The following is a 23,089-nucleotide window of genomic DNA, read 5'->3' on the forward strand; positions in this document are numbered from 1 at the left end:
GGTAAGACTCAAGGGCTTTGAAGCAGAGAAAGAGGACCGCTTGTTACTGCTATAAATAGATGTGTACCCAGAGAAACCAGTTATTTCAAAGCAAGGCTTTTACTTGGGGAGGGCTCAGGGGCAGCTGCCTGGTGTTAGGAAACACCCAAGCCTGGCTAGGGCGTCCCTCCAGTCTCTTTCCTCTGGGAGCAGAGGCCTTGTGAGCCTTTGACACTCAGCCTTCTCTACACCGTGTCAGCCCACTCAGCAGCAGGCTTGCCTGAAGCACACAATCAGGGCACGTTTACCTGCCTCTTCACAGGCAAGCATTTTTCCCCCCAAAGGCTCTTCTGATCCATTCAGGTGCATTGTAAATGACAGGAGCATGCACATTACCATAGTTACCACATCAGTAATCAGCCTCTTCATCCATTTCCTCTCTGGTTACAGAACACTGAATGAGCGGATACGCCAGGGCCAAGTGCATGGGAAACCTTCCTCCGCTTGCTTCTCATCCCTGCCCCTCATTCTATTAGCATCTTAACGGTTCCCATACATAAGATTTAAAATGGATCAGAGATTCCCACCCCCCAGAACAACAGGACCAACATCTCAAAATGTACCACATTTCTTGTCTTACTGCTCTAAAGACTGGGTGCGTCTCATGGTCAAGTGCGTCTTATAGTCCAAAAAATGTGGTAGGTTACAGCCACGCATCCGTCAAGGGTAAGAGTCAGGGTGGTCAGGATGGGCAGATTTAGCCTTCCATTCCTAGCATCTTTCTCCGCCTCCACGTTTGTTGCCAAGTACACACACGCTCATTTTAGTCTTCATGACTAGATTAAGTCCAAACTCCCCAGCCTGGCATAAAACACTGCGGTTGGCCCCCAGCCTGGCTTTCCAACCTCATCATTCTTTCTGTATTAACATTTACTCCAAGTGACTCCTCCTCCAGCGAGTCTTCCTGGCTCTATCAGATGCTCTCGCAGCACTTTCCATTGGACCGGTTCCAAGTCTTTGCTCATCTATCTATTCTACCCGTGGAAGGAAAGGAGGTCGCATCTTTTCCCGTCATCGTTATCTTTAGGGCTTCTGCAAGGTGGTCCCGGTTTTCCCTTAGTCTTCTTTCCCCAGTTCTTTCCTGAGCTCTTGTGGGACAACCGTGTCCCCACATATTCCAACCGTGTCACCCACATATCCCAAATTTCTCAAGGGCAGTGCTCTGTAGCGGTTTGGTTATGAACTGCCTCCCACAGGCTCGTGCGTTTGAGCACCTGGTCCTCAGCTGGTGGCTTCTGTTTGGGAAACCTGTGGACCCGTGAGAAGCTGAAGCCTCATGGGAGAAGGTTGGTAGGACTTGAGAGTTTATGAACTGTCCTTGCTTTCCGTCCGTTCCCTCCACTTCCTGAGTTCAGATACCAAGTAACCAGCCAGCTCACACTCCTGCACCCGTGCCTTCTGGGCCACGATGGGCTGTGTTCCTTGGCATTGAAAACCAGAAAAAGTCTTTTTGCCAATTAGGCTGCTTCTCACCAGATAATTTGTCATGGCACTCGAAAAAGTAGTTAATATACTTGGAGTGTTTTATCGTAACAGTGAGAAAAGGAACCAGAGGTGTGGTGGTTATTTTATGGTTAACTTGATGAGATTTAGAGTCACCTTGGAAAACAACCTCTGGGCAAGTCTTGGGGGACTTTTGTAGATTGGATTAGTTGAACTGAGGTGAGAAGACGCACTCTAAATGTGTGAGGCACCATTTAATGCACTGGGGTCCTGGGCTGCACACAAAAAGGAAATCTGCAGGGTGGGGGAGAGAGAGAGACAGAGAGAGAGAGAGAGAGAGAGAGAGAGAGAGAGAGAGAGAGAGAGAGAGAGAGATGGATGGATGATAGGTCAAGAGCACTTACCAAACTTGTAGTAGAGGAGCAGGGCTCAGTTACCAGCACCCACAACAGGTGCCTCATAGCCATCCATAACTCTAGTTTCAACAGATGTGACGCCATCTCTGGCCTCGATGGGCACCTGCACACACATGGTGTACATCTTGACAAGCAGGAATACACACACACACACACACACACACACACACACACACACACACACACAGAGAGAGAGAGAGAGAGAGAGAGAGAGAGAGAGAGAGACAGAGACAGAGACAGAGACAGAGACAGAGACAGAGAGACAGAGAGACAGAGACAGAGACAGAGAGAGACAGACTCATTGATTAAATTAATTAGTTAAATGATTGTTTTTAATCTCTGCTTCTTCCTGTCTGAAAGATTCAATACGGCCAGCTTCTCCAAGCTCTTGCCACCATGAGATGTACACCTTCAAACTGTGAGTCAATAAAACTTTTTTTCCTCCCTAAGTTGCCTGCATAGGGCATTTTGTCAAAGAGGCAAAAAGACAACCGATACAACACCCCAGTTGTTGTTTCTGCCATCTAGCAGGTGCCAGCACCCATGACGAATTAAGTGCAGCACTATCTCCATAATGACATACAGGTGAACAGGGGAGTGTATATATTGTGGTGATTTAGGATTACCATGGAGCTGCCACGGTCCTGTTGAAAGAGACATGGCAGCCACAGCAAAGGCACTACATACCACATTGTTAGGTATTTGCAGTATGCTGGCATCAACACACCTGTTTGTATGTGTTCAGAAACACAAACACCACTAGGCTACAGATGTCTGCAGTATTTAATACAACCAAACCACACGCTGTACAAAGTAGGTAGACCAGGTGTAATAGGCTGATCTAAAGGGCCAGGTATACAGCAGTTTTTACCAGATAGATATACACAACACTTTATGGTATTTGCAAAATAACAAAACTGCCCACCAATGCACGTCTCAGGAAGCATCCCTGTTGGGTGGTGCCACATGGCTATAATAAAATGGTCATCAGTCTATACACTCGCCAGTGACTCGTCTCCCTCTGGATCCATGAAAAAATGCTACCGGCCCCATTACCCTCCTGCTCCCCTGTCTACGCTGATCTACTTCAGCCTGTTTTGACAACTCACTTCATGCCTTACACCTGACTCTAGGCTGCAAGCGGTTGCTCTGGGGTGATGCATTTCATGCCGTGTGATGATCTCTTCACCCAGGACAGAGGCAGGATCGACTCTGAAGCAGTTGCCATCTGGAGCGGCTCCTGAAGAGCAGTCAGTACACTCATTCTTGCCAAGCTGTGAGTGAAGATTTTGTTTCCAATCTGCCTGTCAGAAGAACATGATTCTTTCCTCAGGCCTACCTCAGGCCTAACACGATTGAGAAGGGATGAGGAGAAAGGGGGAAAAATCATAAACGCATGGGAAAAAAACATAGAAGCTTCAGTCTGATGGGGTGAACCAAAGCAGTCTTGGGTACCAGGCACTTTCTTTAATGAATACTAAGCTCCTTTTTAATCGCTGGGGAGTGGCCTGACTTCCTTAAATACCTGGATTCTTTCTCCACAAAGGCTTAGCCTGCAGGAGGTGATGCTCGTATCTGATACTAAGCACTGAAGGGAGTCAAGAAAGATGCTTGGGAAGCACGCACACTGGCAACCACTGAGTTGCCAGGTGGAATTCTCCTGCCTGATCATGTTGTATGAGGGCCTTAAAACCACGCTCCTTGGCGAGGACTCGGAGACGAGAGTTGTATGCCGGTGAATTGCATAGGAAGTGTTCCCATACGGAACTGTGAGGGACCAGGAAGTGGAGGAACCAAGCCAGCAGGGATTTTAGATGAGGTCCCTACTGCTAGAGTTTTTCTCAGAAGATAACCTGAATCGGGTCCAAAGGGGTGGGGGTTCCTTTATCTCATCTTCAGTAAGCAGTAGCCTAAGGCGACCTTGAACATGAGCTTCTGATCCTCCAGACTCTATCTGGGATGACGGATACGTGCCACCATGTCCAGCTTCTGCTGCTATAGGGATGGGATCAAACTGAAAATACTACGCATGTTCAGCAAGCACTCTAACAACCCCGCTACTGTCCCTGCCCATAGACCTCCACGCTCTCAGTCTTGAGGCTGGCCACACAAGCAGCTCCAGAGGTTTGAGGATACTCTCCCGAAGACTCCTAGAAGCAACCCTAGAGATGCCCATTTAGAGCCCTCAGGAATGAGAAGAGGGGCCCAAGGACTCCAGGTCCAAACACTATAATTTCAGGAAGGAATTTTTACACAGGATATTTGTTTGTTTACCTGCTTGGTTTGTTTGGTTTGTTTTTGAGATATAATGCATACAGATGTAGGAGGTTGGACATCTTCCAAATACCCTGGATAACATCACCACAAACACACTCATAAATATATTACCTCTGACAGTCTCCTTGACTTTCTTCGTGTCTAGGTGCATCCCTCCCCCCCTACCTTCTTCCTTCCTTCCTTCCTTCCTTCCTTCCTTCCTTCCTTCCTTCCTTCCTTTTTGTCATTGACAACTCACAGAATTTTACATAACCTTTTAAAATGTTGAGTGCACAGCCCTGTGTCTTAGGCACAGGTACTAAATGGCCTAGCGGGTCTCAAGAGCATTTCACTCACCTCATCCTCCCTGGAAACTACCATTTCATCTTGTACTTCTGCAAATCAGAATGTTTTAGACACACATATAAGTGAGATCAGTATCTGTCCTTTAATAGCTAATTTATTTCACTTGCCATAACACCTTCCTGGCCCTTTATAATGTTGCAGATTCAAAGATATGCTTTATAAAGGCTAAATAATATTCTGTTGTGTGTAGGAATTTAATGAACACTCGGGTTGTCTCCATGTCCTGGCTGATGTAAACAATGCACAGTAAACATGGCAGGGCAGACATCTCTGGGATCCTGATTCCACTTGTTTGGCACATGTACCTATAAGTAAGACTCTTGTATCCTACAGGTGCTCCATTTTTAGGGTTTTTAGGAACATCCGCAATGTTATAATGACTTCTGTTCACCATTACAACACATTTTTTAAACCTAAAGTGTAAGAGATTCCAATTTTCCCACAACCTCACCAAAATTTATTATCTTCCCTCCTCCTCCTCCTTCTCCTCCTCCTCCTCCTCCTCCTCCTCAATACCCATTCCAACAGGCATGAGGTGGTTTTGATTTGCATTTTCCTCATGCTGGAAATGCCGAATACTATTTACACCACTATTGGACAAGCTATCTTCTTTTAGAAGTGAACACTATTTACCTCAGACAAAGAAGGCATCAACAGACCAAAAAATGAATCCATCTCATTCTTAAGTTATTGTGGCATGGGAGACCCGAGGGGACTTAGGACTATTCACAGGCTGTCCCACTCTGAAGGGTACCACCTACTGCATGGGCAGTTCAAGAAAACTTGCCCTGATGAGTCCCCTCCCCTGTCCATTGGGTACCTCCAGTACAATCCAGAAGTGCTGAGGAGTTTCTCATGAGCCTTTTCCAATCCAATGGGGATGTTGGGTGTCATACACTGATGCTCAGACTCAGACTGGCAAGTGTCACAGCCACCCTCAAGGAAATAGCAACCCTGACCGCTGCATGATGTCAGGGTTCCTTGAACTTTGGCCACGCCATCCTGGTGGAGGAATCTGGAGAGACAATGTGTCAACGCTATTCGCTAATTCCAGGTAAACTAATGGAATATAAGCCAACGCAGAGACATCATTGAATGTACTGGTCTCTAACCTGTTTTTCTTCCCTTCCCCCAACATCATTGGGGATAGAAGGCAGAGCAGAAGTCCCATTATTGTCAGGTAGCCATGAAGTTAGGCTATAGTTCTCTCCTTGTTCCTTAGTAATGTGTGTTGTGGAGGAAATGACCTCAGAGCTTAGAAAGGCTATTCCAACTTGCAAATGTTCCTGTGTTGAAGTAGTGGTCTCAATACATCTTCCCCTTCATCCGGGCCCTTTCATTTCATTGGACCGTCCTGGATGATTGATTTGAAGAAGAGAGAGAGCCAGCAGTAGTCAGCAGTGAGAGAGAGGAAGGGGAATAGTAACTAAGCAAGCATAAGGCAACAAGTCACGCTGGGCTTCTCCAGCAGCCTGAGGCACTAGCAGAGGAGAGTCCCAAACCCATCATCAGGATGCAGCCAGGACTACGGAGGAGGACATTTGGACAGAAACCCAGGGTCCAGCAAGGGTTCTAGATAATTCCAATGTTCATGACTTTTAAAATGAGTATGCTAAAGAATTCCAACCAGTTAAAATATTCATATGTGGCATTTGTGTGTGTGTGTGTGTGTGTGTGTGTGTGTGTGTGTGTGTGTGTGTGTTTTCAGGATCAGACAATTAATAAAAGTCTGGACTTAGTTACTGTGATGACTAATCTTGGTTGTCGCTCTGACTGCATCTGGAATCAACTAAACCCAAATCTTCTGGGAACTTTTATGTGTGTGTTTCTTAAATTATGGGAAGCTAGAAGTCCCACCCTAAATAGAGACCACACCTTCTGGTGGCAGCACACATAAAAGAGCCTGGAAGAAGGACGCTTTCGCTTTTGCCTGCTTGCTCTCACTCTTGCCGGCAAGTTCATCTACCTGGCCGCCGATGCACTCCTACACCAGTCTTCGAAGAACTTCTTCAGGATTCCAATGTAGAGTGAAGACCAGCAGCTCTCCAGGAATCCTCCAGGCCTCCAGTGTCACACTGGAGCTGCTCAGACATCCAACCACCCCATGGACTGAAGAGTTGACAGTTCCCCAGCCTTTCTCTCATAAGGCAGCCATCGTTGGATACTTGAAAGCCAGTCTAATGTGTAGTAAGTCCCGTTTCTGTACAGATTCATTCTGTCAATTCTGTCCCTTTAGAAAACCCCAACTCATGCACTCACTTACCAAATGCATATTGAATTTTCTATAAGAGATGCCTGGGGTAATCAGCTGGTGGAAGGGGGGGGGGGTTATTTTGGCTCACCGACCTACGGGTTATAGCCCATGCTCATGTTGGTCCGATGTCTTGTACTGGCATGGCCGTGTCGCATGTTGGGAAGCATGTGGTAGACATGTTAGAGTAATGCCAGGAAATAGAGGGGCCAGGGTTGAAAATGTCCCATTCTAGGTTGTATCCCCAGGGGCCAGAAGACCCCTGACTAGGCTTTTTGCATTTCGACTACCTCCCAGGAGTGACAAGCTGAGTACGTGGTGAGCCTCTGGGGGCCACTCTTTTTCCAAACAACAGCAAATGCCTTTTTGAAGCCAAACAACATCAGTACTCAGGGAAGGCCAAGACTAGCTGGAGGATATGTGCTGCAAGCCTGTAATTCTAGCCCTTGTGAAGGCAAGAGGATCAGGAGTTTAAGGCCACATAACATAACATATTGGAGGCCAATCTGGATTACATAAGCCCCTGCCTCAAAATCCCAACAAATAGGAAAACAATTCTCGGTAACTGAAATCCCTTCTGAAATGGAGAGATGTCTGTTGAAGTTCTGAGTCCGCTCTGGATGCCTAGCACCGATGACTGTAGCTGATTATAACATGCTACACTTTTGGACTTCACTGAGGAGGTTTTACATATTCTAAACCACATAGTCACCTCGTGGTTGTGGAGTGACTGATGGCAAAGCAGCTGTGTTATTTTCCAGTGTGTAGGTATATCAACACATCATAAGGAATACCTTGAACACGTTTGGTTTTCTTTTTCCTTGTTAACTAGATGATGCTAAATGCAAAAAGATACTTTGTTGCAGGCCTTGTATTCCTTCAAATGGAAATTCTGGGATGTCATATGGCATCAGTAACAGAGGCTGAGAAGAACAGAGCAGAAGATGTGGGCACATCCAACTATGCATTTTCACCCTTCAGCAATGGGGAAAGGCTCTTTCTAAGAGCACGGAGGAAACCTTATGCCTTGCAGTGTTCCCCAGACTCTACTGTGAAATGGTGCCTGGGGACACACACACACACACACACACACACACACACACACACACACACACACCTGTTTATTAATAGTAGCCAACTACAATGCTCAACTTTAGCCTTCTTCAAATTCCCAGGCCACATATACTTCATGGCCACTCTTTCCTATGTCCAATTCCTTTCCTACTGAGTCTAAAGTCTCACTTTTATCACGTCACCAAACTGGCTAGCTCTTTTCTTTGGACCAGTGTCAATACAAAAAAATAAGGCTTTTCATTTCCACCAGAATCTTCCAAGCCAACCACTTGTGTGCTGAGTACACTTCTTGAACACTGGTGATGGAGGCTGTTTCAATAAGAGATGGACAGATATTAAGGGCGTGATTCAGAGTTTTTCTTGGAAAGCCCTTGGGCTGTGCTTCAACAGATGATTTCTTGCAGCCTCGTCCTTGGTAGCTTAGTATACCCCGTGCGTGCACACACACACACACACACACACACACACACACACACACACACACACAGAGAGAGAGAGAGAGAGAGAGAGAGAGAGAGATTCATGAGCTTCCCATTCTAACTCTGTAACTTAATATTCAGAACAGCTAAGCTATTCTGAACTCCCCACCTTCTTTTATCAGAGTCTCGGTCTAATTTTTAAACAAGCATCTCCTTGATGTGCCTGCAGACACAAAGCTTCACCCACTCTCGGACTCACCCTGCTTCAGTGCAGAGGAAATGCAAGAAGCTTTGAAATTTTGATTTCTCCTCTTCCGTTCTCTCACCAGTCTTGTGTATCTGGAGAGACTTCGGAGATTTGTTCACCCCACTGAGCAAAAAACAATAACCTGTCACTAAGCAGAAAGCAGGAGTAGGTCAGAGATTTTTTTTTGCATAACAGTTATCACCTTGGTTCACAACAAATAAATATGTTGCTGTCCCTAGACAAGTGATGTGGTTTCCCCGTGTGAGCCTTAGAGAATCCAGAGATCAATCGTTGAGTGCCCCCTGTGTGCTAGATAGTCTATGCACACCCACTTGAATTATTAGTAGCGTATAAAATGGTGAGTTTCTCCATGGTATTTTGACACATATATGTCTCACTGCTCTGCTCTGTTCATCCCCCTCCCCCACTGGCTTTTCCTCATCTACCTTGTTTGCCTATTCCCCATCTCTTCTGCGTTTATGCTACACGTATCCCATTATCCCATCTCACTTTCCCTCTCTCCTCCTGTCGGAGCTCTCCTGTTCTCATAGCCTCTTTCTGTTTTCATATCCTGCGCACGCACGCCACACCATTAAATACGGCTTCGACATATGAGACAGCAGACACCATATGGGTCTTTTGCATCTGGCTTAGTTTGCTTAACGGAATGGTCCCCAGATCCATCAGGTTTTTTTAAAAAAGGCTTTGAACCCCTTATTCTTTATGGCTGAATGAAATGCCATTATGCATGTATTATGACCTCATCTTCTTTATCTGTTCATCTGTAGATGGACATCATCTTTGGTTCCGTAACTTAAGTAGTGCAAATAGAAAAAGAATTACTCTGTTACGTATATTTAGAGCTCCATCCATGGCTGGTGGGAGTTCCACACAGTCAGTGGGCGTGGAAGCAGGTGTAACCGTTATGGCGGCTAATGTGGGAGATCCTCCAAAGTCTTTACACAGAGCTCTCCTATGACCCAGATGTGCCATGCTAGGAGATGTACTATATAACTTAATTTTTCTATGTCATGGGTTATGCACTTTTTAAAATATGATTTTTTTAAAAAAGGAAACAAGATCAGATAAATTTTGCATGGCTATTCATTCACATTTCAATAGAAAGTGTAAATGTATCTGTTTTCTTTTAATTTTTTCACATGGAACTCAAACCCAAATGCCATTTTGTATTTACTTTCTAGGATTTTAGAAAAATTTGTAAGTGATACAGCGAGCTCTCATGCACTAAACTGCCCCATTTTCCTTATTTTCAACATTTTATGTAGTATTTACCTTGTGCATTTTTGTCATGTCCCAGGGCTTGCTATGACTATGTTACTGTTGTTAAAATCCATCATTTTAATGTTCTCTTGATCTTTAACTCCTTTTCTAGTCCAAAAGTTCCATCCAGCATGATATGAGATTTAGTTATTATGGCTTACTAAGCCCCTCTGCACTATAGTAGTAAGTTAGAATTTTCATTGTTCATTGACAATCCTGAGAGTTTTGAGGAATGCTGCTCAAGTGTTTTGTAGAATGCTCTTCAATTCAAAGATCTATAGTATCTCATGGGGACACAGTGTTTGCAGGTTTGTGGGAAAATCATACAGAGGTATGAGCACAACTTATCTCGCTTGGTCTTTGTCTAGGTCTCTTGGCCAAGATGGGTTTTCTCAGGTTTCTCCACTTCCTATGTTATTGGCCTCCGCCTGCAGACTATACTCTTGATAAGCCCTAAGTAGTGCAGTGAGGTACAGGAAACACATGCACCCAGGACATTGAGTCTAATTGGAGATAAGTCACATGCACTTGTGTATACACACACACACACACACACACACACACACACACACACACAGAGAGAGAGAGAGAGACACATACACACGCCTCTGCTTCTATGGCATGAACATTTATTTATTATTTACTTGGTTTTGTTTGGAGTGTGTGTTTGTGTATATGTGTATGTGTGTGTGTGTGTGTGTGTGTGTGTGTGTGTGTGTGTGTCTGGGTGTGTGTGTGTGTGTGTGTGTATTTACACAGAGGCTTCAGGTCAACATTAGTTGCCTTCCTCTATTTCTCTCTAGTGTGTTTGTTTGAGACACAATCTCCAACTGAACACTGTCCATCAGTTTTCTAGACTGGCCACTGAACCCCTGACATCCTCAGGTCTTTGTTTCGGGGTGCCGAGATTGATTGTATGCCAGCATGATCAGCTTTTATTTCTTTATTTTTATTGATTGCTGAGGATCAAACTCAGGTCCTCCTGCTTTCCCAGCATGCAGTTTACTTGCTATGACATCTCTTTAAATGAGTCAATGGATAGTGTTACACAGCAAAATTTCTATGTCACATCCCATAATCACACTTGGTTCCTAGCACTGGTAAATGGGCACTTGTTCTAGTTGGAAAGGTAACGGAATTTATTCTGGTACCATTTTGTTCAAGAGGCATTTTTGACAGAAGAAGAGGATGCACCTTTGACCACAGATATCCCCTTAAGAAATAAATCGTCTGATGATTTTGAGGTCCAGTTCAACATTTTTTTCTTTTGAGTGCCTCCCTTGTCCAAGAGATGATTCTAGAAATAGGGGAAGAGATCGCAGGAGAGATCAGAATGATTCTCTTGTGTTGAGAACCTCATTTCCCAAAGAACAAAACAGTGTGGCCCAACAGCTGTAGAAGTGGAGGCTGAAAACTCAGAGCTGCTGTACAAGAGGCAGCAAGTACTCTGCAGGACCCAGGAGTAAGAGATGTGATTCCCGCTAAGGGAGAGGACACTAGGAGAAATTTCCTGAAAGAAGATGGCATGCGGCCTGGGCCTTGACAATCAGCTGTGACTCCTTTCAGGGTGTTCAAGTAGGGGAGGAACACAAAAGTCTATAGGAATGAACACAGTAGGAATGTTCCAGGAGTAGCAAACATACCTAGAAGCGATATATGATCTGGGATTCATCTGTGTTGGGGCAGGCAGGCATTAGCAAAGGTTAGCAGTGGAGCATTTAGGGAAGACCAGAAAGCCTCATCATCAGTTCTTCTCTTTAATCTGTAGGTCACAGAAACCATTCATAAAAGGGAGTTGTTTAACGGGCACTATGAGTTAGTCAGAAGAGCCTAGAGTGTGTCTTAAGGATAATTTATGTGGTCGTGGCATTTGGAGCAGGAGGAGACAGGAAGCAAGGGCATCCCATGAGATGTAGAGATGAGAAATAATGCAAAATGTAAGTGAAAAAAAACAGTCATTTAGTGAAGGGAGCTCTTCCCTTAGTCAGAATATGGTATAATGAATTTTAGCTCATTCCAAGTTTTCTTTTATCTTTTGTTTTTGATCTCTCATAACAACCTTTTAAGGTAGATATTATTCATCTTCCTTTTCAAGATTGTGAGAAAATAAGACTTAGAAAATCTGGTGATTTTATGTAAAGCCACACAGCAAGCAAGTTTTAGAGCCTGGATTTGAACTGCTACACAGAGTAGCTCAAGAGTGTGACCTCTTGGGATTGTCTGCACCAGAGCTAAGTTAGTAAGACTAGTCTTATATATCCCCGTGTGAAGCATCTATTTGCAGATCACCCAGAGAAGATGTGACCTGTCATGGTGACTTCACCCTGCCACCCAGCACGTTCCTGGACCACCACCCCCCCACAGCTGGTGTCTGCTCAGGGAACAAAAGCTCACTTCAATATTAGCCCAAGTCAAACCTAATTAGAAAGGCAAATCCACTCCCAGCCTCCCCAGTCCTAAGTGGGTGGTACATGCCAAGCAGTAACTTTCCTGTGTTTTCTGCTACTTTGGTTTCTCATCCACAGCTCTGATCACTCTAGGTAATGCTAGTAGTCCCCAGAATGAAGCCATGTTCCCAAGTGGGAATGCATTTTTAAAGTGAAAGATGCTTCACGGTCTATCAAATAATTACATCTTTCACCTTGCAACTGACAACCCCTCTAGGTGATGTTATGCATTGATCTGAAGGGCCCTTAAAGACTATATGACAGGTTAACATACAGAGGACAGTGCTGGTTAAGGCAATGCCCCTACTCTGTAGGGCATACTGCCTGGAGGGTGGCCCATGCTTTGGGTTGTAGTGAAACAAGAGCCATAGCTGTCCTTGGTAATAGCTCAAGATGGCTTTTAACTTTTTCTTTACATGTTTTAAGTCTTGAAAATGTACCTGCTGTAGACCAGTGTTTCTCAGCCTTGATACTAGTGATGTTTCGGGATGGGTAATTCTGTTAAGATGGAGATGCCCATTGTTGGAAGTCGAGTGTCATCCCTGTTTCTTCCTGCTAGACAACTACAGCAGTCTGAACTCCCAAGAGTTAGTGTAACTGGCCTGGCAGAGGTGAAGACATTCTAAAGAGACACTTGTATCCTTCATATTGGTTATCAGGTTATTGAAATAGTTGGACCCCAAGAATTCAGACAGCCCCCCCCAAGAATCATATGCTGAAAGAAGAGAAAAATCTAAAGCCTGAGCTAGATAAGTCTTTTCTCTGGGAAGATTTACATCTTGATAGACCACCTTACAGTGACTACTTAGCTGTGCACTTCTCTGGTCCTTAACCTAAATCTCACACTCACTTTGAATCCTGTATGTCCTACAGGAGACATCACTGAATCTCTTTGTTTCCTTCCCAGAGTTATCTTGTTAGAACTCTCTCTCTCTCTCTCTCTCTCTCTCTCTCTCTCTCTCTCTCTCTCTCTCTATCTCTCTCTCTCTCTTTCTCTCTCTCCCTCCCTCCTTCCCCCCTCTCTCTCCTCCTCCTCTTCCTCCTCTTCCTCCTCCTCCCCCTCCTATTAATTTGGCTTCTTGAAGGTAGGTGGCTAACTCTGGATTCTTGGGGCACAATCTGTGACCCTAAGTCTAGTAGCATGATCTCAGCCCCAAATATCTCCAGAAAATCTCAAATGTCTCCTGCAGAAGCCAGTGAAGGGCATTAATCTTCACCACACAGTTCCCGCTCTGAGTCGTATCCCATCGTCTTCATCGTCTTCGTCAACATTTGCGTAGCCTTACTACACTGACTTAGCAAAGGGATGTGTGCTAGTTCCCCCTCATTATCACTACTAGTTCTCCAATTAACACAGCAAGATGAGTGTCACCACAATAATCCCTTTATGCTGGAAGAAACTGCAGAATAAATTAAGCCATAAAACCACTTAGCCCAGAGTAAAGCAAGTCATATACTTAGGCTGAGATACTCTAAACCCACGCCGTGAGCCTGCCCTCCCTGAGCACGACCTGCCATCTAACACACATACAAACTGAGAGCTATTTATTGAAAGCTGAGAGGACCAGGTCCGCAAAGGGCAGCTCTCTTCCTGCACAGTACCAGATGGAACTGTCTTTAAAACCCACAATTTTATTCTCATTTCACTCGTTAGGAAACTGAGGTTCAGACAAGTTAGGTGACTCCCCTGTGTTTCCAAGGCTCATAAGTGGTGAAGTCTGGATTGAACCTGAGTCTGGCTGGCTCCAGAGAAAAGACGGATCCCCCAGTGTTCAGAAGTCTCTCCATCCACCACCCACACAGGCAACAGCCCATAGGCCCAGCCCAAGGAAGCTTGCAAAGGGGATTCTCTGGACAAGGCATCTGCAGTGCTGCCTGGGTTGTCCTTTTCTTCCCTCCAGTTCCCAGCCCCTGTTGCTGCTTTCCACTGAAGGGGGTCAGTTCTCTGTTTCAACAGCCTCCTGGGCGCTGCATCCCCGATTCCAATCCAAATACGTCTGCGGGTGTTTGGTGAGTGTTTTTTCTTGCTGGGAGGCCCCGCACATCAGAGTGTGGGTTTTGGTTTCAAGTCTTTCCTACCTTTTGGCCAACTCTTCTCTCACCTACTGCACTGAGCAGTCCCACATCCCACCCACCCCCTTCCTCCAGCCCTTAGTCTTTGCCAAACCCTGACTCTGGCTTAGAAACAGAAGGCTGCCCTCCTTGGATGTCACCCTCTTTGGGTTCCATGAATAAGCCAACAGGAATGCTTCAAGAAAGCAAAGCCATCATTTTTCCACCAAAAGGGGGAAAAATACACAACGTTCATGGCTGCGGCCAAGTGAAAACAGCCCAGGCCTCCTGCGAAGTTGGTCCTTGGGTTCCAAATGTGCACCAAATAGGACCTGGTAAGTGAACTCATTCTGCCTCTCACTTCTTCTGTGTCTAACAGTAGGACACTAGGGAGAACGTTGGTATTTGACCAATGACCGTCACCCACATCAGTGGAAATTAAACTCATCCAGAAATTAGTAAAGGGACCAGCAAGTGGCCCAGTAAGAGAGAGACAACTTTTCCTACTAAATGGTCTTATTATTTAATGACAAATGAGAGTTCACTAGGGACTGTGTTTCCTTTCTGAGCCTAGAGGCTAAGAGGTCCAATAAATCAATGTGTGTGGCTGTCAGCCTGGCTCTAAGTCTTTGATTGATTCTTCAAGCACAAAAACTCCCAAGGACAGCATGAGGAAAGGTGTGATATACTAAGGGGAGGAGGCAAGCGTATGTGTGGACACTAGTCCTTTTATGTAGGGGCCGGCACCTTTGTGAGCATCCATGCCATCCTCAGACTTGAAGGCAAAGTTGAGTCTTTTAACTCACTAACGCATTGTCGTACTCCCTCAGTATGGATGAGTTCACAGTCAGTTGAGTAGTAAGAGCATACTTGAAGAAATGTTGGTTTCAAGGTCAGTAGATTTGATTAGATGGCAGCCCTACCCCCTTGGCTGTGAGAGTGTCTACAATTAAATAGAACAGTTGTCAAAATATGTTCAAAGTAGGATTATTTTGAAGGTACCTATTTAAGAGAACATATGAAGCAAGGAGGACCTAGTGACTGTGGGGTGGAGAAGAGGTATCAGAGCAGAAAAACTTGGAAAGTGAACTTGATCAAAATACAATGATTGTGTGTATGCTTGAGATTCTCAGCTTTTAACAATTCAAAAATGTCGCCCATGTAAAGTAGTCATGATAACATCATCTTTCCTCCCTTTACAAAGCACTGGATTTTTGACATCATAAGCTCCTCGGTGCATCTTATCTGGTGAGTTTAAGGTAATTTGACCTAAACAAGAGAGACATCTTCTGCCAAAGATAAAAACAAGACTCAGAGCAACTCAAAGATGACCTAAGAACTAACAGTGGAGCGAGGATTTGAGCCTTGTTCTGTGTGACCAGTGTTCTTTTCTCATTGCTAGGCTTCTTCTCATTGGATGTCTTTGTCCTAGACTTGATCTATCATATTTGTAGCTTCATCATCCAAAAGTCCATCCAACTGCAGACATAGTTTAAAAAATATGTCTATGCAAAGCAAGTGCATACTTCTTATCTCATCGCTGTTCCCTAAACAATAATCAGATGACTATTTCATATCATTTGCATACTATCAAGCACTATCCGTAAGCTGGGGATGGCTTGAAGCGTATGAGAAGGTAAAGGGAGGTTATATGCAGGTCTTATTTCCTAAGAACTTGATTATCTAAGCACTTTGGCATCTGTGTGGATGCTGGGACCAAGCCCTTATGGCTATGGAGGGACAGTTATACTCACCTCATGTTAGGACTCACCTGGGAAGTGCTATGAAGTGAAAGTCCTTGGTTTAAGTACCAACGATAAGCATTGATGGAGTATTTCTTCATCCCCTAGAGTGTTTAAATCATTGTGTGCAAATCAATGGTCAGAGCCTGCAGGTGACCACCAGAACCCCAATTCCTCAGGCCTCCAGGAACACCAAGTCCTTTGTGTTGAATGTATTGGAGCACACAGCCTGGGTGTCCTGTTTACATGGAGTACCTTGGAAACGGTGTCTTCTCAGCTGTGCTGTGCCAATGTTGAGGCCCCAGTAACCCCAAGCAGGACAGCATCCAAGTTTCCTTCTCAACAGCAGGGATGCTCAGGTCTTTCCGTGCCTTGAGTGAGATGTCAAGTGCAGATTTCCTTGTGTTATGTCTCTGGTCTATATAGTGCCAGACAACACTTGCATAATTGCCCCTTGGTAAGTATAGAATTTGTCAGAATGACTGAAATAATTCATTGCTATTCTTCAGGAATAAGTAACCCAGGGCTGGTGAGATGGCCTAGTGTGTCAAAGAATTGCTATACAAGCTTGAAAACCTCATCCCTGGAATCCATGGTGGGGGAAAATAAACGATTTCTGCAAGTTGTTCTCTGACCTCCACATCTCCACATATGTGTCATGGTATACACACACACACACACACACACACACACACACACACACACTTGCACACACTTGCACACACAGAGATAGTAGGAGGAGGAGGAAGAGGAGGAGGAGGAGGAGGAGGAGGAGAAGAAATAATGAATTTTCTAAATGAATAATAGGGTTAGGGAGATAGCTTAATGGTCAGGTGCCCAATTTTAAGCGTGAGGACCGGGTTCACTCTCCAGAACCCACACAAATCCTTTAAATCCAGGGCAGAAACCAGGTAGGTGCCTGTGCAGGTGGCTGCTGTGTGCTTGCAATGCAGCATGGAGGAGAGACAGACAAGTGGACCCCTTGGGCTGTCTGAGTAGCCAGCCTGACCCAAATTAGTGAGACCCAGGCCAATGAGAGACCCCTCGTAAGCAAGCAAGTTATATGAGGAAGAACAGTAGGTTATCTTTCGGCCCTTACATGCACATGTATATGGATGCATGCGCACCCACACACAGGCACCTGCACGTATATATGCAATGCAACATAAGAAGAATTAAGTAATAAATTGGTACAGTGCATAATATCCCCTCACCTGTGGGTCCCTGAGGGAGAAGAACAAGTACATGTGTGAGAACTGCCCAGGCAGGGCACTCAGGTGACAGGCTTTATGAACCACGGTGTGCAACAAAAATACTATCTTTGAGGACGAAATGTAAGGAAATGACCATGAAGGAAGGGGGAAGGAGCTAGGAAGTAATAAGCCCCTTTGCAGAGCAGGACAGGCAGATAAAATACAGGTGTCCTTAAGGTTGCCTTTGGAGCATGAGAGAAGGTGCTAGAATATGAAGTCTACACCACTGACCTTTGATCACAGAGAAATCTCACCAGTATGGCTCTAGGAGATGGAAAGGCCACAGCCCTAGACATCGTACACGGCCTTGACTAAAATGACTCTGTCACTCCTTATATAGCTAACAGGACAGTGAGGAAATAAGGGGTCAGGGAGGGTCTGTGACGGATGGATCTTTACAAAATCAACAACTGTCGTACAGAGCTAGCAATTTAGGTGGTCCACAGAGAGGACAATCCTGTTATAACTTAATTAGGCTGCAGAAGAAAATACTAAAGAGGGATACAAGCAGCCACGATGCCTTTTGTGTCACAAGAGGAAGACAAGTGGGCTCTCCACTGAGTTATATTCAAAGGCTTCCATTAGGAAAGCCATTAACTCAGCTGTGAGGCAGCCTCAGGGCCTGGCTACCGGAGCTGACACTCTCAGAGAAGCCTCACTGAGGCATGGTCCAGCTCGCTGTCTCAAAGCATCCCCAGACACACACACAACTAATCTGATTGCTGACTGTGGCAACAATCACCATGATGACATCATCTTTATTTGAGCCTCACCTGAACATCTGCAATGGGTTTCCTGCACGAAGCCTGGAAAGAAGCCAGGTGCTGTAGCACACACCTGCAATCACAGATACTCTGGAGTGGGAGGCAGGAGGCTCCCAAGTTCAAGGCTATAGTGGGATGCATAGTGAGACCCTGTCTTAAGGGAAAAGTCCAGAAAGAAAATATCTGGCCAGTGCTTTGGTGAGTTGCTGCTATACACTGGAGGATGTGCAGGGGTATCAGCTCATTTCACACACACACAAACCCCGGGTCTCCTTATGACTCACACTTTAAAGATGCTGAAAATAAGAAAGAGAAATTTAATAACATTTCCTTCTTAATATGGCATTTTGTTTATTTACTTACTTATTTAGTGTCTATAATGCACATTTTATACGTGTTCATGTGTGTAGGCACACATGGCAGTGGATGACATAAGATGATGTTAAATGTCTCCTTCAATTGCTTTGATACACAGGGTGTCTCTACTGAACCTGGAGCTCACTGATTCAGCCAGAGTGACCGGCAAGCTGAGAGTCTCCTGTCCCTGGCTCCCCAGTGCTGGGATTATAGGTGTCCACCAGCACACTCCACACATGGGTGCTGGGGATCTGAACTCAGGTCCTCATTCTTGGTCGGCAGGCACATGGCGTACTTAGCCATCTCCTCAGCCTTAACATGAAAGTTTAGAAATAAGCTTGGTTTTTGTTTTTGGGTTTTTTCAGAGATAGGTTTTGGATTTGAACTGAGGTGATAACTTCCATTTTAGTACACTGACATCCATCAGTAATATCACAATGCGGGGGTTACGCTTGACTTTTTTTTCTTTTTTTCTTTCTTTTTTCTTTTTCTTTTTTCGTTTTTCTTTTTTCTTTCTTCTTTTATTTATTTATTTATTTATTTATTTATTTATTAGTCCACCAAGAAAAATCTAAGACTTAGAGAGCTTCCCGAAACCCACAGAACTGAAACCTAGCGCCTGAATCCAGTATTGTGGATTCTAAGGTCTTCTGGTTACACCATAGCTGTTAGGTCATGTCGCAGGATACCTCGGGGTACATGAGAGGAGAATGGCGAGCCCTGGGAGCCCAAACACATGTGCACGCGCATGCAGAGAAAAGCAGATCCACCAGGAAGTATGTGGAGAGAGAGAATTAAGCAGCTTGCCAGCTGATGGCTAGACTCCAGAATTCTTTGGAATGCTTTGAAATCACAAGTCAGCAAGGCCATCCCTGGCTAAAGAAGGTAAATCTAATGTAAGGGGGGGCGTGGAACTCTTATTCAGTGTCCTACAGCATTTCCGTGAAATAATCTTCTCTGCACTTAAGTCAGCAGCAGCTTGCTCAGTTGTCTGCAGGCAGCGGGCTACAAGCACGCTTAGCGTCTCCCAGAGGGCCCAGAGCTCAGTGATAATAAGCTCAGCACGTAGTTGACCTTGCTCCTGATGACAGCCAGGAGCAGAGGTACAGATCAATGGCTCTAATACCTCTCCCCCGATACACTGTCCTCCACATCACTTCTCTCCAGGGCCAACAGAAGAACTGTCCGTTCTGCTCTCTCACTTCCTGTTTCAGGAAGCTGCCATCTCATCTCATGTAAGTCCACACACAAGGCATCTTTAAGTGAGAGAGGGAGTGTGAAAGGCAATGCCTAGGGGCTTGAGAGTGGACCAGTAGCAGGAAGGCGCAGATAGACACAGCATTTATTACCTAAGGCGCTACACTGGTGTGATTATCGAACTTGGTTATCCTCTTTATTGGACACCTAAGAGACTAATAGGGTACAATTTTGAGTGCCTTGAGGGTGCTTTCGTAGATGGCTGAAGTATGAGGCAGCAATCAAAGGGTGAGGTCCTATTCTGAATATGGAGAGGATCATCCAAATCGACTGGAAGCCTAGATGACCCAGAGAGGGCAAGAAGGAAGCCTTACCAACATGGTCTCACCCTCTGCTGCCTCTGCTTGCTGGCTACCATAGTTAACTGTGCCCCGCTGCCCTTTACTATGATGTTCATGACATGCCACGGACCTGAGAGAAATGGCACTAGCCAAGCGTGGAGTTAAATTTCTGAAACCACGAGCCAAAATAAACCTATCTTTAAGTTGCTTTTCTCGGGTATTTGGTCCCAGCGTGAAAAATCTAACAGAATTAGGTACTGTGGGTACATTACCATATTTAATTCTACAAACACAATGAGATCACATATTCATTATTCGTAGTTCACTGATACCTTTTGAATGAGAACTTTAGCATGCTGTGAGTTGTTTGGCCCTCCCTGCAGCTGGCTGTTGCCTGGAGACCAAGTTCTAGCACAAGAAATATGAACATAACTGACATTATGATTTCATATTACTCTAAAAAAAGGAATTGCTTGTCTTTCTGTTTTTCTCCTTCCTTCATCCTGCGAACTACAATGTGGATGTAGCATTGGTCAATCATCTTTGATCACACAAAGACCAGCACCTAAGCCAGTGGGTCTCAACCAAGGGTGACTATTTCTAGCAGGAGACATTGGCACTGTCGAGAGACATTTCTGTTTGTCAAACCACCTGAGGAAAGTATTCTACCAGCTAGTAAGTTAGGCTCTGGGAAACTTCCAAGCATACTACAATATGCAAATAACCTACCTTCACTGTCCACTTCCCCAACAGGAAACTGTCCATCCCCAAATGCCTATAGTGCTAAAGTTTAGTAACATTTGTTTAAAATGTTAAGCAAGATGTAAGTAAGAATTGGAACTGTCTATACTCTCTGGGCTATCACAGAAGAATAACGGCTGTCTGGCTTACTGTGTTGCTCTGCATGGCTAGATAATACACAGCAATATTATTGCAGTTTGTTAGCCTTAGAGAAGTTAATATTAAAAGCTAAGAGACTAATGCCCACAATATTTGAATCCAAAACTCATGTCATTATTCCCTACAATATAATTATTTGTTATAAGGGAGAATGGAGCTAGGAAGAAAATCAATAGAAGAAAATCTGACAATGTTTAGAAAGTGTTGGAGGAATGTTGACCCAAACAATGGGTGTTATAGCTTGACTGAGCTCATATGCCAGGTGTTTAGTCATGAACAGTAGCTTGAGATGTATTTCAAATCTGGATATATCTGGAATTCTTTCAGGAGAACCACTCTTGGCCTCCACTTTGTATCTCTATGATAGAGAATATTGCTGTAACTTCTCTGTCTGGTTTATCTCCTACTTTATACTGGGCAGCTCTGAAATGAAGGCTTAATGTATAATATCTAGCCCAACAGCAGTGTGTGTCACTGCCTGCAAAGTAACACCACAGCTTCCTTTTCATCTTCCGGAAGTTTGACAAAATCATAAGAAGTGGGGCGGTCAGTGATGACCAGAGTCAGGTCCTCCTACTCAGTGCTTCTGACCACCGCAATTCCCCAGTGTGACCTACGACCTGCAAAACTGCTGCACTTTTCGCTGGTCTCCTGGCTCTCTCTTTGCATCACATAGCCAGAGGGAGGGCCTAGACTTGGTTTTCCAAGAGTCGGTTCCCACACAAGTTCATAGGCTACCATATATGCCCAACAATCGGTTCGCACACAAATTCATAGGCTCACATACATGCCCAACAATATTTTTCATAATCACATCTTCATTCAGGCCTTTCCTATTTGGGATAACCCACCTTCCTAACCAGTGAGCTAACATATTGTTCAATCCAGAAGGGAGCCACCCTTGTATGTGGACCTTCCCATCGGGGCTCCGCTCTGTGGTCTGACCTTCCCTGAGGCACTTGGTATGGTGTGATATGCGGCCCCTTCCATTAGTTACGGGAAAGATTCCACAGGAGCAATTCATGTGTCATCTCAACTCCAAAGCAGCTCTTAAACCAGTGGTTCTCAGTCTTTGGGGGTTGAATGACCTTTTCACAGGGATCATATAAGACCATTGGAAAATAGGTAGCTACGTTGTCATTCATAACAGTGGCCAACATCACAGTTATGAAGCAGTAACAAAAATAATTTTATGCTTGGGGATCACCACAAAATGAAAACTGGTTAAGATCCACTGTCTTAGAACTCAGTGACCCCTGTCAAGCACCAAACTTTACCACTTCACCCTAAGAATCAAACTCAGACTAGTCAGCTGAACCACAAAAGCAACACATGGAGTACTCTAAAACAAAGAGAAAAGAAGCTGTCACACAGTGAAAATTAAATATTACAGGGCAAATCCTGAGGAGTGGGGTATGTAGCATGGGTGTGTGAATACCTGGGCATGTGTGAATGCACACCTGGTGAGCTTGCACATATGTGTATATACATGTGGAAGCCAGATGTCAACCTCATTTTATGACATGTGTTCTCTCACTGGGACCTGGTGCTCACTGATTTAGACAGGCTGATGGGCTATCAAGTCCCAGAGATCTTTCTGTGTCCACCTAGCCAGTGATGGGATCACAGAAGTGAGCCACTCAACTTGGCTTCTCCATGGGTGTTGGATAATTCCAATCCTAGAGCTCACAAACCACACACTTTACTGATTGAGTTGTTTATCTAACCCCTACCAAAGCCATATGCAAAGGAAATCAAAGAAAAGTATAATGCAGGCACATGTTTGTTGGGGATTCCTTTAAGGATTATTATTTGAATAAGTAGAAGGAACAAAGATGAAGGAAAGTGCTTGAGTCTTAAGTGTGTATTCTAACATGGGAGAATTAAGACATAGCCATAAGACAGATAGCATTAAGGCTAGTGATTTATACTTTATGATTTCTAAAAGATTTACATATTTATTATCTCAAGCCTTGTAACAGTTCTAGAAAGTAATATTTTAATGATTTGCAAGGCTTTTTAATAGTGCAATGGGAATACAGATCTTATCCACTGTTTCTAGGTCCTGTTGGCAAAACCCAGAGGTGTGTGCCTTAAATTGAGGTCACCTAGAGAGGCATGGTGACTCCACACTCTGTTTGTTTTTCTTTGCCACTCTCAAGTTGGTCTTAGAGCCGTCACTCTCAGGTCAGCATGCTGCACTTCTAGAATGGCTCCTTGTTGGCCCAAGGGGGAGCAGGCAAA

This window comes from Acomys minous (assembly GCF_964271855.1).
Source record: "Acomys minous genome assembly, chromosome: 12".
In the NCBI taxonomy this organism is placed as follows: domain Eukaryota; kingdom Metazoa; phylum Chordata; class Mammalia; order Rodentia; family Muridae; genus Acomys; species Acomys minous.